A 15,650-nucleotide genomic window follows, 5' to 3' on the forward strand; every position below is an offset into this window, starting at 1 on the left:
GCCAGGCTCAGACAGAGAAATAGGCAAAAACAGAAAAAAGAGGGGGTACAGGAAAGAATAAAAGTAAAGGGTGGGAGGAAGAAAAAAGAAATTAAAGAAGAAATTTGTATCATAACAAATGATGGCTGTAGAGCCATCAGTGGCTGTAGAGCATGCACCACCTCATTCCCTGTGTCTCCACCTCATGTCCCCACTTCAGCCTCATGTTTGGTCACTCTGCTGCTTCTAAGGAGTAAATAGATTTGGAGGGGTGTACTCCACCTTGACTAAGTCTTCTCCAGTCAGCAAACTTTCTCAGTCTCCATTAGCAAACCTAAACCTGTGTGCAAACTGATTCTATTAAATCATATTTTTCCTCCTCCTTCTTTTTCTCCACTTTACCACCCAAATCAGAGGAGTTAAGAATGGTCATTTGTTATTACTAGAGCAAGGTTATATTATTATAGATAATATAAAGTCTCTCTCAGGGTTTTTCCATTATGTCCACAAATATCTGTCTCTCTCTGTCTATCCATCCCCACACAAAGGACTTCAGGGACCAGTTCCAAGGAATGTGTAGCTTTTGTTCTCTGTATTGTTTGGAAATGCTCATACTGCTGGCTTTATGAAATTAATTACAGTGTAAACTTGCTGTCTGAGTGTAATAGTTGTACACACAAGGATTTCTAATGTACAAACAAGATGGTTAAACAAATTTAATGTTTCCAGGTACATCTGTCTTTTTCAAAATGTTACTAAATTAAGTATCAGAAAATACCTGCCAAAGTTTTTAATATCATCCCCCACATTTTCTGATGTGAAGACAAAGAGACAGGAAGATGGAACCACTAGCCTTTGGCCACAGGGTGAGCTACAACAGCCAATCAGGATTCCTGGCTCTGGCCTCCAGTCAGACTTACTGGACCATTACACTGTGCCTTTATCCCCATTTCTGGAATGCCAAATGACCCTCAACTGCTTTGCCTAATGTCTTGTCCTCTCTTCCTAAGGGATGAGCTTGTTATTTTGCTTTCATGCCAGCCAAACCACACAGGCTGAGCAAGCATATGGGTATTTTAATCCCCATTCCTTTGCAAGCTCTTTGGATCTCTGCCAGAAGATCACCAGTATGAGTCCATTGCCCTCACTTGTCTTACTTGAATATTTTCTTTTGTGGTGGTAACTGAAGGGGCCTTTGCTACATGCATGGAGACAGCCATGAAAGACATGTCTTGCCTTACTGTGTGCTCTGATGGTTCTCTCAAGAGACACATGGGGTCAAATTGATTAAGGAAGGGTAAAGCAGTTGTAACTGTGAGCCCACTTCTAACTTTAGCACACAGCGTATGTTAACATAGGACTGTTAATACAAAATGTAAAGGCAATAAAGAAGCATCCAAATGGGAGTCATTCAAAGCAGATGAAGAGTTCAGTTATTATCATTACAAAAAAAACAACTTCTCTTGTCCTATTTAGAAGAGCATCTGGATTTTTTCACCTCTACTCCCTACTGTTTTTTTCTTCTATTCAATTATTTATTTATGCATTTTTTAATCTCTGCCCTGTTTCTAGCCTTATTTTTCTCTTTCATTACTGTCTTTTACCACTGAAACACCAGTTTTGTTTAATTCAACATCTGATCCAAGATTTCTGTATTTTAATCAAAAATTAGACTTTCCCTCATATTTGTGTCTGTATTTCTCCAGATAAATCAGAATGGGCATTTTCCTCTTGGAGCAGTCTGATTGGTCTTTAATCAAGAACACTTTGAATCTGAGAGTGGAATTACTCCTTAAGTACTATCTTTTATGGTATATGGTACAGATATGGCACTCCACATACCACAGCATCTAATATACCAGCTATTACTTGGCTTCACTTGCACTCTTTTCTGTCCCCTTGGACTGATTTTGGCTGAGATAGAGTTAATTCTCTTCACAGTGACTAGTATAGGGCTGTTTAGGATTTGTGATGAACAGAGCTGGGATAAAACAGGGATGTTTTCATTATTGCTTAGAAGTGGTTGCCAGAGCGAAAGCCTTTTTTTCTCTTCACATCACTCTCTCAGTGAGGAGGCTGGGGGTGGACAAGAAGGTGGGAGGGGAAACAGCTGGGGACACAGGTGACCTCAACTGACCATATCATAGGATGTCATGCTCACTACTTAGAGCTGGGGAGGGGGAGAAGGAAGGGGAAAATTCCAAGTTATGGCATTTGCCTTCCCAAGTCATTTTTACACAATGGAGCCCTGCTTCCTGGAGATGGTTGAAAACCTGGGAAACAGTGAATGAATTCCCTCATCTGTTTTGCTATTGTGTGCAGCTTTTGCTTTTCCTATTAAGCTCTTTTTACCTCAATGCATATATCTTCTTGCTTTTACCCTTCTCATTCTCTCCCTGATCCCACTGTTGGGGGAGTGAATAAGCAGCTGTGTGGTGCTTAGCTGCTGGATTGGGTAAAAATTCCTCTTTCCTTCAAAAAACACTTCCTGCAAGGAAATTTCCTTAAATTTTCTTTAAGCACCTACTGCTTCTCTACCACCAATCCAAATTACATTGTCAAGTTGTTAGAACTGGTTTTAATTAATTTGGAAGTAGTTTTTCAATTTACAGTGTTACCCAAATAAAGAACTATTAAACATCTGTCATGAAAATAAATGTTACATGATCCAGAGTGACTCAATTTTGTATCAAATGAGCAATTACTGAATTTTATGGTTTACTTTCAATCTATTTTCCATATTCTTTCTTGTTAAAATTTTATTTGAATTAGAATTTTGTTAGGATAAAAACAATTTTTTGCCATGATCATGTACAAATACAGTGGTTGCAAGCTTTTACTAGATCTGTCAATCTTTGAACTGTTGTTTTCTGAATTTTAAAGGAAACAGTATAAAATAGACTATTCTACTGTATTTTCTACCTCTTGAAATCAGCACTACTTCAACATGCATTGCTTTCATCCATAGCCTGGAGAATACCACCAAAAGGAATAAACAAACTCTTGCCCCATTACTTAGAGTAATTTTACTAAGATTTTAAAGATTTTACTAAGAATTTAAAAGGGCATTCAAAGCATGATGTTTTTCTTTGGAATGTTTAATTTGAAAATGCTAATGATACAATGGATGGTATTTCATAAAAACTATGTACAAGGTGGAAAAACCTCTGAAGTACACATAGAAGAAGGAGGAATATTGTATAAAAAATTTCAAATATTGAACTTTTCCCATACTTGAAATTCAATACTTATGAGCATAAAAACACAAAATATATCTTGTTCTAGATATATCTTTGATATCTTTGGACAGACATTTTGGAAGCCTGCCTTTTCACAATTAACAAACAGACATAACTTTAGAAAGATTTTCTGAAGTTTGCGTGTTGCAGTCAGTATAAGACATGGGGATGGATTCTCACGCTTTGTCTTAGGTTGGAAATGGGGGGGTGTATTCTATTCCTATCTGATGGGGCAGTTAACTTCTGTTAATTAGGCAGTTTTCTTTTTCTCTTCCACAAGCCATTCTCCCTCAGGGGAGATATCTTCTGTTCATGGGCCATTGAGTGTCCCTCCATGACTGATAAAATTACATCATCCCATTGGGAAATGCCCTGCCCAGGGGGAGGAGCCAAGCATTCCTAACTGGATATAATCAGAGATCTGGAATACCACAGTCAACCTTTTCCATTGGATTCCCAGAGAAGCAGCTGTCTTCTCCAGTGGATCTTCAGAGGAAAACTATACCCTTCTACAGGATCACTGCTTCAACAGAACCAGATCTGCTACTCCAGGAGGACTGCAGCCACCACTTAATTGGATTACTACCAACACCCTGACCAACAGGGTGTGAGGTTGTATTCTGGCTCTGTCAATGTTGTTTAGTAATGCTACATTGTTTATTTTATTTTTCTTTCCTTCCCTAATAAAGAACTGTTATTCCTCCTCCCATACCTTCGCATGAGAGCCTCCTTAATTTCAAAATTATAACAATTTGGAGGAGGGGGTTTGCATTTTCTGTTTCAGGGGAGGCTCCTGCCTTCCTTAACAGACACCTGTCTTTTCAAACCAAGACACGCTTATTTTGCGAAATGTCTGCAAAAACTACCTTATGGTCATTATCTTAATGTGTCTGCTGCACTAATTTTTGCAGTTGGAGTCTTGGTATGTCCATTTAGGGATCAGGAACAAAACTGAACAGTTAAACTGAAGAATCAAGAACATATCAATGATTAAAATATTTTGGAATTACAAAGATTAAAATCAAATTACAACTGTAAAATTCTGTTCTGTATTGCTTAGCAATGCCTATTAGTCTACAAAACCAGAGTAGAAACAGAAGTTTCCAATTCTGTGACATACAGTTCCTCAGAAAAGGCATACTGTGCCCTCTGTAAGTCTTCATGACTTCACTGCACTGGTTTCTTGCAGTTTTTGAGTTACAAGGAATTCTTTGGCAAGATCCAGTCCTTATCTACGGGGATATAAAGAAACACAACATGATAATCAGAGTGACCAATTGTGAGTTTGACAAGCCCTAGATCTCATTTAGTGTTAGCGTACCTATACTTCTGATCATGGGAAAGCTCTGAAATACTAGATCCCAGTTAGGGATTAGAAAAGATAGATTCTGGGTATTGAGAAGAACAACAACAGCAACAATAAGAGAGTCTGGTTTCCTTAGAGTCATAGTGAAATGGTCTTTGACACATACAGAAACAAAAATACTATAGTCATGCTCTCTGCATCAGAGGGTTTGTCAGCTACTAACTTGCAAGCATGGAGAAGACAGAAGCTGCACAAGTTGGCTCCTAGACGAAGGACAGTCAAGAACCTATGGCTTGACCTTGAGCAACACAAGCAGAGAAAAGGGAGCACACAGGGCTGATTCTGACATTCTGTGCAGTTAAAGAAATTACTATCTCCCTCTTCTGTGCAGGGAATGTAATTTGGGGCATTTGGCATTCCTAGCTTGGGTCCAGGCAAATGCACAGGCAGCAAAGGTCATATGCTTTTTAATAGAGGGGACATCCTAACGCTACATTCAACTTTCTGAGGTATGGATTTGTGCAGTGTTTTAAGTTAAAACTTGCCAATTATTCTCTCTTTTCCTGGAAAAAAATATTATTATGCTTTTCAGGCGATCCAATTTTAAAGGGGAATCAAAGAAGGAAGCAAGGTAATAATCAAGACAGTTGGAAATCTAGGGTCCTTATTAAAATGGGCATAAGATATGTGATCTACTGAAATGACTTTTTGGCTTCTCCAAAAAGCCAAGAGTGTGCACTTGAAAGCTACATTTTCTAAACAGACTATTAAAATAATGTTTCTTTTAAAAAAGTATTTCTCACTTTTTAAAATTATTTTATCACAAAAAAAAGATGATCAATGAAGAGGTTTTAGAAGAAGGAATACTTGCAGATCTTTATTTTTCTCAGGCATAATCTGACACTTAGTGCATGACAAAAAGCACTTGATAACTCTATACAAAAGGTATTTCCTTCTGAGTTACATCTTTAAATAATTTCTGATTGTTGCTGCACTCTTTATGTTTAAGATCTAGCAGGAACAGGCAGATAATATAGAGCCTGATTAATCTCAAATACAAGATTTTTTTGCATGAAGTATCATCCAACTTCTGGAGTCATACTTTGCTGAATTGCTACTTTTTAAAATCTGTACCTGTAGCAAGAGAAATATTTCAAGACTGCATGATATTAAATATTTAATTCCAATTTATTGCTTATGCAGCTTCAGAAGGTTTAGTTAATTTACTTTAGAGATGAATTTGGTTCTTAAACTTCACTGATTCATTAACAAAGAATAGACTTAGAGGCCAACAAAACAATCACAGACATGCATTATTTTTTGCCTCTTTAAGCAATGAAGAAGAACAGAAAATCAATATGAAAGGGCTTCTTACTTCATAAGAGTATTTCATGACTACAGAGAGAAAAGAATAACTTACAAACCTACATATATGGGTTTTCACAGTGAAAAATATATGTTTAAATGTTTGGGGTTTTTTTTGGTGCTGATCAAACTGCTATTCTTAACAAAACAGAATAATTCATAACATGTTAAATTTGTGTTCAAGACAAGTCCATCAGTTTTTCATCATTGGCAGTTTTTAAAATCAATATTTGTGGTTTTTTTCTGTAAACTGTGTGCTGGCTTAAAGAAGAACTAATTTAGGGAAGCCCTTTATGTCCATTTCACACAGGCTGATGACAGTGCACTCTTTTTAGGGGTGGGAAGCTCCCCTGCTTCTAGGACTTCAGACAGCAAAGTTTCTCTCCCAGCTGCAACTGCCTCTAACATCACCTCCTCTGACATGAGCCATAACCTTGTCTCCAACAGGGTATCTGCCTCTAGTCCCATTTCTTTCCCATGTGGTGGCAACAGGAGAGATTCCTTCCAGGCTGAGAAAGAAAAGCAGCTAAAAATGCTTTGTGGTTATTGTGCATGTACTGCCACCTCCACTAAGAGGCAAATAAGAAAAGTTTCTTTTAAAAACTTTTTAAAACCACTTTGAAAGGTTCACTACATATAATAATGATAACAACAACAGTGATGATAATAAACAGCATATTAGACCTGGTGCACCTTGTATGTCCTTGTATCACTGCTCATGTGTCAAAGATCATATGCTGGAAGGTATGTGTCAGTGTATGGACTCTCCCTGAGAAGCACTGGGAGAAATATAAGAACAGCATGCAGAACATTTTGGGCAGAGAGAGAGAGAAAAAAAATAAACAATTTCCTGTGGTTACTGCCAAAAAATGCCAGAAGGAAAGAAGCATGCACTGAAAAGTATGTATGTGGCCATCTTCTCTCAAGATCACTGCACAATGACTTACTGCTGCTGCTCCTGTTGATACCATCAATACCATATAAATAGTCTACTTAGCATGAAAATGCATTTTTCCTTGTCCAAAGTCTTGAAAGTATGGAACTTCTTTTACTAATTAGAGAGAGTATGTGGGAAGAACAGCCTTAGCAGTGCACCACCAAGCCTGGGGATTCAGTATTCATGAAGGACAAATGACTCCTCAGAGAGACAATGCTTTCCATTTTACGTGGCCTTTGACTCACTTTTTATTTGACCCCTTCTAAATCACAAAAAAGAAAGAAAAATAAGGCAGTGTTACAGAAAGTCCAAAGATATTTTTTTAGTAAGAACAAATTTCTCCCTCTCTCTCTCTCTCTCTCTCTATCTCTCTTCAAGCTAGACTGGATATTTTCATTATTTCTAAGAAAACAATTAAAGAGATGGCAAAGATTGCTTTAAAATATTTTTCGTAAGTTTCTAGAGATTCTTGCCACACTACTAAGGACACACTTCACAATTTACTTTTTAAGATGTTTTCAAGTAAAAGACCATTAGTTCTACATCTATTTGTTAAGGAGCTTGGAAGAGGAAGGTGGTTTTATTTAGACCTCAAGTAAACATATGTTACAGAATTGTAATAACTGCATGGAAAGAAGGCCCTGAGCAGACGGCTTCAATTAAGCACTAACTTTCCAAGAGACTGACTGATGAGTGGGAGGAGCCTGGGGCTTACACAAATCCACTTCCTTCTCTTTCCCTCTTTTTTCATTTTACAGTGCAAAAGGAAGAGTGGTGCTTAAGAAGAATATACTATTTTGGGATGCTGGGGGTGGACAGGGAACTAATATGGGATGGACCAGGAAACTTTTTTTGTTAAGAATGTTATGAACTTGTAGGACTAAGAGGACTTGCAAGGAAAAAGACGAAGAGATGTTGACTCTGAATAGTTGTATGCAACTTTTAAGGACTCTTGTAATGCTGCAGCCCTTTTTTCTCTATTTTATGTTGTGGTCTGATTGTGCCTCTGATCCATGAGGCAATACCCTCCTGACATCTGGTCTCAATGGGATGTCCTGGGGGAGGAGAAGGAGGGACAGAGGGACAATGAGAGGGAGGGATGTGAGACAAGAGGACACGTTCAGGAGGCTGAAGGAAAGATACATGTCCTATTCTTTCTGAAGGAACAAAAGCAGGTAGGAAATACAGGGCACTTTTAGGTCAGAATATGAAGAGAACCCCATATTCCACTACTAGAAATTGAGAATGCATGTGGTGTTTCTCAGGCTGAAACTGTTTCACAGTGCATTCAGTACAGGAATAAATATCTATGCTACTTAATATCTAGCATACTTTTCTCTAAGAGCCACAGCCGTCAGGTTATTGTAGCCTTGGTACATTATTTGTTCAGGTATATCAGAGGAGACTATAACTTGCCAGAGGACAAACTTTAGGATCATGAAAACACTCCCTTGAGACACAAGTGCAGACATCACTTCATGCCCTCCTTAGACAGCCTTATAAAAGTGTTTCATCTAACACTGGAAATGCATGCTGTGAAAATTCATTAATAGTAGAGATGAAGCCTAAGATGAATGGCTGCTAATTTAGCTTGCCTACAGGGAAGTAAATTCTGTAGGCATCAATAGGCTTTTCACCATTTGAGTGTGCTAGGGTTGATGAATGCAAGGCCCTCTGTGTAGTATAAGTGAAACCTGGGAAGATAAGGCCAAACCACTAGAGAGGGTGGATAGTTATAATTTGCAGTTGACATCATCAGGTCTAAATGAGAGAACTAGCCCAGAGAAGGGTGGCCTGGGAAGGAAAAGGAGGCTTGGGAAGTAAAAGGAAAGATTACTCAAGAACATCAACAAAAACCCAACTAAGAAACACCAAAAAGTTTTGCATTTGATAAAGAAGTATCACACCATTATTCTTTATATTGTCTCAGGAAATTTGACTCAGATGATCAAATTTTGCAATGTTGAGCAAGGTTAGTCCAGAGATTTATGACATAACTGTGCAAGAAAGACTGTGCAAAATAGACAAGGAATGCAAAAATGTTGTCAGAATTGCAAAGAATCTTACAGAAATCTCAGCACAGTGTCAGGATTCTAGCTATCTCAGAAAATACAAATATTGGGAAAGGTTCTGGAGAAGTCCAGTGTATTTGAAAACACTATTTTTACGGAGAACTGGACACAAACTGATGTCTATTGAGCTTTAAGGGTCTTGGGGAGCTGCTACTAATCTAAATCCGAACTTAAGCATTAAAGACACATAGATACCATTGATCTCAGCAGTGCTATGAAGGAACTTCTCCCAGCTGCAAACAAAGTTATTGAATATATGGAACTAATCTGAGAACACAGTTTTGAACTAATATTACAGGAATGTATTCCTTTAGACAGAGAAAATATACAGCCTCAGTGTATGCACCTTTTATGCATATCAAATGTAATTTGTCTAACAACAAGTGGAGGAAAATACTATTGGCTTATACTACACATAACGCAGTCTTTGCACTGAAATGATATCCATTCATGATAACCTTCAGAATTTGCAGGTATCTTTGCAAATCCAGGAAGTCTGCAGAGAAAACACTCAAAGAAAGAACTAAAGAAAGCTATGATTAGAGCATTGTCAGAGGGAAAAAATATATACAATCATAAATAAACTAAAGGTGTGAGTTTAATTTTATGATTGGTGACAATTTCTCTGTGTCCATCACTTTTTCTTGTACTACAGCTATTAAATATTCTCTGTATTTTTATAACACTTTCTGCATTCTCCTTTTCTCTCCTACCATCATTATCTTTTATGATTCCTGTCAGTTACCTTTTTTACCTTACTCTACTTTCAAATCTGAGCTGTCAATGGATCATATTTTCCCTCTTTGTTTCTCCTACAAAGAGTCTGCTGTTTAACTGCAAAGATGATTTTAAAATGAATGAACAAAAATATGTTACAAAATTAGAAAGGTTCTTCCAAGTAAAAGGGGGGATTATCAGGGAAATACAATGTACCTCAAGTAAACTACATTTTTTCCATGTTCTACCATGAAAACAACCATGCTACAAAAATGTTTTTGCTCCCTTAAAAACTGTAGTGAGGTGTTTGGGTCCACTAGAAACATGGCATGAATCTGTAAGCACTTAACATATCCACTCATAAGGAAGCCAGCAGAAGATTTGGAATATCAGTTTGTACTTTGAATCCATTATGACTCCTTGACATACAGTTTGTTCAAGGAAGCATTACTTAGCATTACAATTACAATTTACAATTACTTAGCATTACAATTACATTGCAATTACTAAGTCTCAAATCTTAAGAGGCTCCACTGTTTACTTGTAGTTCAGGAAAGTTGAAACAGTGTTCTTATATAGCACACTCAAATCTGATGACAGAAAATTTAGTGGGGCAGAAAGTACAGAGAGCAACAGAGACAGTGATGTGGATCACTTATGAAGGTGAACCTATTTAAGCAGAGGTTTATATATATATAATATAAAACTATATTATTAACTATATTTATAATATAGTTTTATATAAAATCATGCAAAAAATTATGCCTATAGAATTTAGAGTGCAAGGCTTAAAATATGAATTTTCAGAAAACCAGTAATAGTTAAAAGGATTTAAAATCTAAGGTAGACAGTCATCTGCAGCTTCAAAAAGATGCTCTATGAAGCTACATATTATTCTCTGATAGGTAAAGCAATGGAATAGCAAAAAGTGGGTAAAGACATTTTTCTTAATGACAGCAATGAGGCTATTTTTGGAACGATGCATGCATGTGCCCAGTATTGAAGTTTTACAGAGTATGTTACTGGAGAATGAACACTGAATTGTTGCTTGTTTTCTTGATGCTCCTTGTCTGAAATAAGTAGTGTAAACACAACTTACAGTGATTCTTAACAAGTTAAAGAACCTATTTTATCTGAGAGGGTAAAGACATGACTTGACTGCAGCATGCAAATAACTCAACACAATTATATTTTTGAAGGAGGAATATTTATTTAATCTAGTAAAGAATGGCCTAACAAGGTTAGTACAAACCAAGATAAACATGCAACTAAGATGTGTAAGATTTTTAATCATCAAGAAAAGGCTTAATCAAACCAAAGGAGAATTAACCAAAGGAGTTGAGAATCTGATGCTGATTTCTGTGAGACTAATGTAGCTGAATGTCAGGAACTCCACTGAAGCCTCAGTAAGAAGTATGATATGGGAGAACTAAGCTTTTTTTCTGCTATTTAACTACCTTCAAATAATTTGAGAGGAATCTTCAGTTTATGCAGTTGGGTGTGGGCTTAAATATAAGCATATCATGAATAATTCCACTCTAAATACACAAAGAAATATTAATTACTGTGACTAAATCTCAATCAAATATGCTAAGTAAGAATGTCAAAAGTCAAATAGAAGATTTTAAAGGTCATCTAGTCAAACTGTTCTGCAGTGAGCAGGAATCCATTCATCGTGTCTGTGGAGAGGCAGCAGCCCTCACAGATGAGTAGCTGTGGGAATCTAAGCACAGAATTGACATGAGACATCCAAATAAGCTGATTTGTACTTTTCCCCCTTTTGACATCTTGCAGGAATGAGGGCTACAGCTGAGCCCCGAGATGTGTGGCTAAGGTCATGATGGCCTGCTGATGGAGTGTTGGGTTATCAGGTGGAGAATGACCCTTAATGCTGCCATCAGCCAGTGGGGAGAGTGACTGATGCTAAATCATCACCTGTTCTGCTCCACCTTTGCACAAGACCCATAGTCTGTAATCTCTGAGCTACTCTGGACATCTCCTTTACATATAAAGTGGCTGCCCATCACCCCCATTTACGATGTAAATTACAAAATATACAATCTCGCCTTCACTATTACCGAAAGTATAAATTGGCATTTGAAATCCTGTAGGGCAGAGGATGAGAATACAATCAACTTTGCAGATAAGTAAATGGGCTTGCTCATCTCCCAAGAGCAGAAGCACCTCTTTGGGTGAGTTCTGCAGCTCCAACTGAGTTGGAATATACTCAGGAATATTTATACATAGGACTGTATACATAGTACATGTACAAAATACAGTTTGCAGGTCTAGTGAATTCATCACCAGCAATCTAAAAGAATCTATAATTTGTTGCTCCAATAAACTGCACTGTTGGTGACTCTATGTTTGTGAAAGTTCCTATTGATGTCTAGCAGACTTACAGCACTGCAATGATTAATTTCACTGTTAGTGAATCTGCTCATGTAAGTTCTTACTGAACTCAATCAGAATTATGCTGTTAAATTGATTTTAATCAGAAATGAGGCCCACCCACACCCAGCCTCTCTGATTTCTGAAAACTAGTTGGAAAGCAATGGTGTTTATTTTATGCCAAAGTTAATGCAACACATCTCCATTTAAGAGCAGGTGACAACATTTTTGAAAAGTTGAATAAAATTTTGAAAAAATAATCTTAATTTCCTCTGGAGCAAAATTTTAGAAGTTTTAGTTGATAAGCATCACTGCATAGATATTGATTGTTTTAAAACAGAAAAATACAGGTTTGTGTGGTTGCTTTGCTATTGATAAGAGTTTTCAAAGAAAAAAGATTTCTTGAAAAAACAAGAAAAAGTTTTCATTATATAACCTTGATGTTGTGTAATATAAATATAAAACAACAATAAAAATAGATAAAATAAAAATAGTAACAAATACTATTATTTTCTATTAATTCAGCTGAAGAACCATTTCAATCTTGTTACATCCCCATCAGTACCTCTAGAGATGGACGATTTAACATACAACAACCCACAAAACCAACTAATGTAATGACAGGCTTATTAAAACACAAAATTTGGGCCAATTAGCAGCCAATTAATGTTGGCTTGGAGGACACTGGGAAAAATCAACAGAACTTAGAAGTATACATTAAGTTTAGGAATATGTTTAAATCTGTCCTTGATCTGCAGTGCATTCAGGTGGATGTCTATTGCCAGCGAGGTGTATGGGATCCGATCCTGTACCTGTACACTTTGTTGCACACATTCTGAGTAATAATATCATTATGGGTGTAAGAATCCCTGTCTGGGCAGGCTGTTTGGCTAGTCTGGCTAGCTATGGACCCCAGCCCACACGATCTCACATGGGCAAAGGCAAAAGACTAGAAGTGCTCTTCTCCACATGGGGACAAATGTCCTCTGTTTATTGACTTGTGAGGAGACACCTCAGACTCAGGCGATGCCCAGGTAGAAGACAGAGTGTTGCCTCATGGTGGGAGACATTTATCCCAGGGGAATGGGGGGCGGAGGAAGAGTACCACAGCCAATGGGATACCAGTGAGGCGGGGCGAGGGGAGGGACAGACCAGGGGAGGGACCCCCAGAGGGTACTGGGGAGAGGGGTGGGTGAGAGAAAAAAACACGTGATAAGAGGGGGGAAAAACAAACCATGTGATATAACATAAACTATTCAGTGCAATAGAAAGACTACTCAGTGCAAATCTCCAATCACCCAGTGCAAAACAACTAAATAAACTATTTAGTGCAATACAACATACAGGCAGCACTTTATTCTTAAATATCTCTTTTTATTCTTATGAACAGCCAAAACAGCTGTTCTTTTCCTTCTGTTTAGCCACTTTTCCCCTGTTTAGTCACTTTAAGCTTTCATCCTTTGACTTATGGATGCCAGGATTTAACATGGATACTATTATTCTAAGTATTATATTCTTAGTATTCTAAGTGAGAACTTTTCAATACACAATAAGTACTTTCCTTCTTGTCTCTCTCAACATAACACATGAATCAAATGAACAAGTGCATGCAGCATGATTAGAATCCCCTTGCCACCAAAAGGACAAATGGGGAAAATTCACCTCATATGTCATTGCATGCATTCCTTCTAATTGAATTTTCCAGTATGAATCCATTTCCTAGTAGTATCCCTACTGACAGATGCCTACAAGAAAAGTAACTTAGAATAACTGATAAGTTAGAATTTTTAAATTATTATTATTTTTAAAATCTAAACACATCTACTGACATGTAAATTGTCCCTGTCCTTCCCCACAGAACACGACTGCGTAAGGAGACCTCTGCTGCTTGGTGCCTGCCTGGAGGCAACGTGAGTCATAACCTCTGTTTCCTTCACGCTCACACATGTATATAGAACTTCTGCATGCCAGGAGATTAGAAGAGATGCATGGCTCAGGCATAGTTTGATTTTTCCTATTAGACCATGGGACAAATCTAGTGTGTGAATCATTCAAATATTGAAAACACTGAAGATATTTTCTAGGCCTTGGTATAGTAACAAACCAAGCTTAAAAAGTGCATTTGGCCACCCATGTAAATTAATTCAGAAGAATAAATGCTGAATGAGTCTCAGAATGTGTCTGTGGTTACAGTTTACATAATGGACAATGTGGTCTTCTGGTACCACTGTGTTTGAAGTCCCAAACAAGATCAAAGCTGCTTCACACAGTGAGATCAATACTTGCAATTTTTGAATACTGGTGGAGCAGCAGAAGCCAGACAGTGAAAGCAGACCACATCCCATGCCAGTATGAGTGGCTTTAAAAGGCAGGAACCTTTCAGAATTTAGTTTGCTCTCACTGGTCAGTATCAATGACAATGGGTCAATGTTATGGTGTGTTTGGGCAAACATTTTTAAAGGACAGGTGCAAAGTAGAAAAATGCTTTCAATTTCAGAATACTTTTATCCTCTTATATAGTATGCCATCACCAGTCTGGAGTGGTAGCAGATGGAAATTGCAGGAGGAAATGATGTAAAAAGGACAATCACCTAAGAGTAGCAAATAGATCTAATAATTAAATAAAAACTAACAAGATAGCTACCTAAACTGAGGGTCAAGGTCCCCAAGAAGCTGGACCAATCCAACTCCTCAGTGTTGTTAGTGAAAATTTTGATCTATCCTCGTTTAGTTTCTTTTGAGGTTTTTGTTGGTGTTTTTTCTTTAGTTGGTTGGGGTTTTTTTGTTTGCTTGTTTCTTATTTTGTTTTTTCTCTGTCATTCGTAAGAGATGATGCAAAGGGTGGGGACAGGATTGAGGAGCTAGGGGCAAAGATACTGTAGGTGGTAGGATGCGAACACAGAGCCTCAAGCTTGTGTGCTGTCTTGGGAAATTTCATCATCAAAAAAGAGTCTTGATTCTTCAACACCAATTCAGTGGCCTACAAGAACTGGGATTTTTCTTTTCAGAATCATGTTATCTCTAAGCAGACTCCTTACCAAGATGTAAGGGCTGTAACACTTTCTAAGTAGGCTACATTAATTTCTTAATCTGCATTTCAATTCATGTGTAGATGAGGTCCTAGTTAATAACGGTTATATATATTTTAGTGCTTCAGCAGCTGGTATCATCTAAAGCTCATCCAAACATGGCATGTGAATGCTTGCATTTAACAATCCTCAACAGCTTATTTTCAGCCAGACCAGGAGACTTATAATGAGAAAAATGATTCAAACTTCAACCAGGCTATGGAAGAGGTTTTTGTAACTTCAGAAATGCTTTTTCTTTGCTTAACTTATGTTATTTTTTTTTCTAAATGGGATTTCTGGCTCCAAATACAATTGTATGACTAGGAGCTGGTATTCATAAAACCCAAACCAGGAGTTTTTTACTCCCAAACAGTAGTTCACTGTTTATTACTAAACTGCCTTGTCCAAAAGACACAGGAAAGGGAAAACCCTGTGATACACTTCATATTTAGTCTATCATATATCTGCCGGTCATTAAGCCACTGTGTTTATACTACATGGGTTTAATATAGTTTCAAACTATTTTGAAAACTGAAAAAAACTGACCTTTTTTTTGTTAGAAATTTACATAAAAAT

The 15,650-nt window shown here is 37.4% G+C and overlaps 1 protein-coding gene across 2 annotated transcripts in view; it reads right to left on the reverse strand.

The window, feature by feature from the left end:
• PCSK5 (proprotein convertase subtilisin/kexin type 5) overlaps positions 1-15,650 on the reverse strand; it is a 230,532-nt gene that overhangs the window by 160,485 nt on the left and 54,397 nt on the right. The gene's annotated exons all lie outside the window — the stretch shown is intronic.

This window comes from Agelaius phoeniceus, chromosome Z (assembly GCF_051311805.1).
Source record: "Agelaius phoeniceus isolate bAgePho1 chromosome Z, bAgePho1.hap1, whole genome shotgun sequence".
Taxonomy (NCBI): domain Eukaryota; kingdom Metazoa; phylum Chordata; class Aves; order Passeriformes; family Icteridae; genus Agelaius; species Agelaius phoeniceus.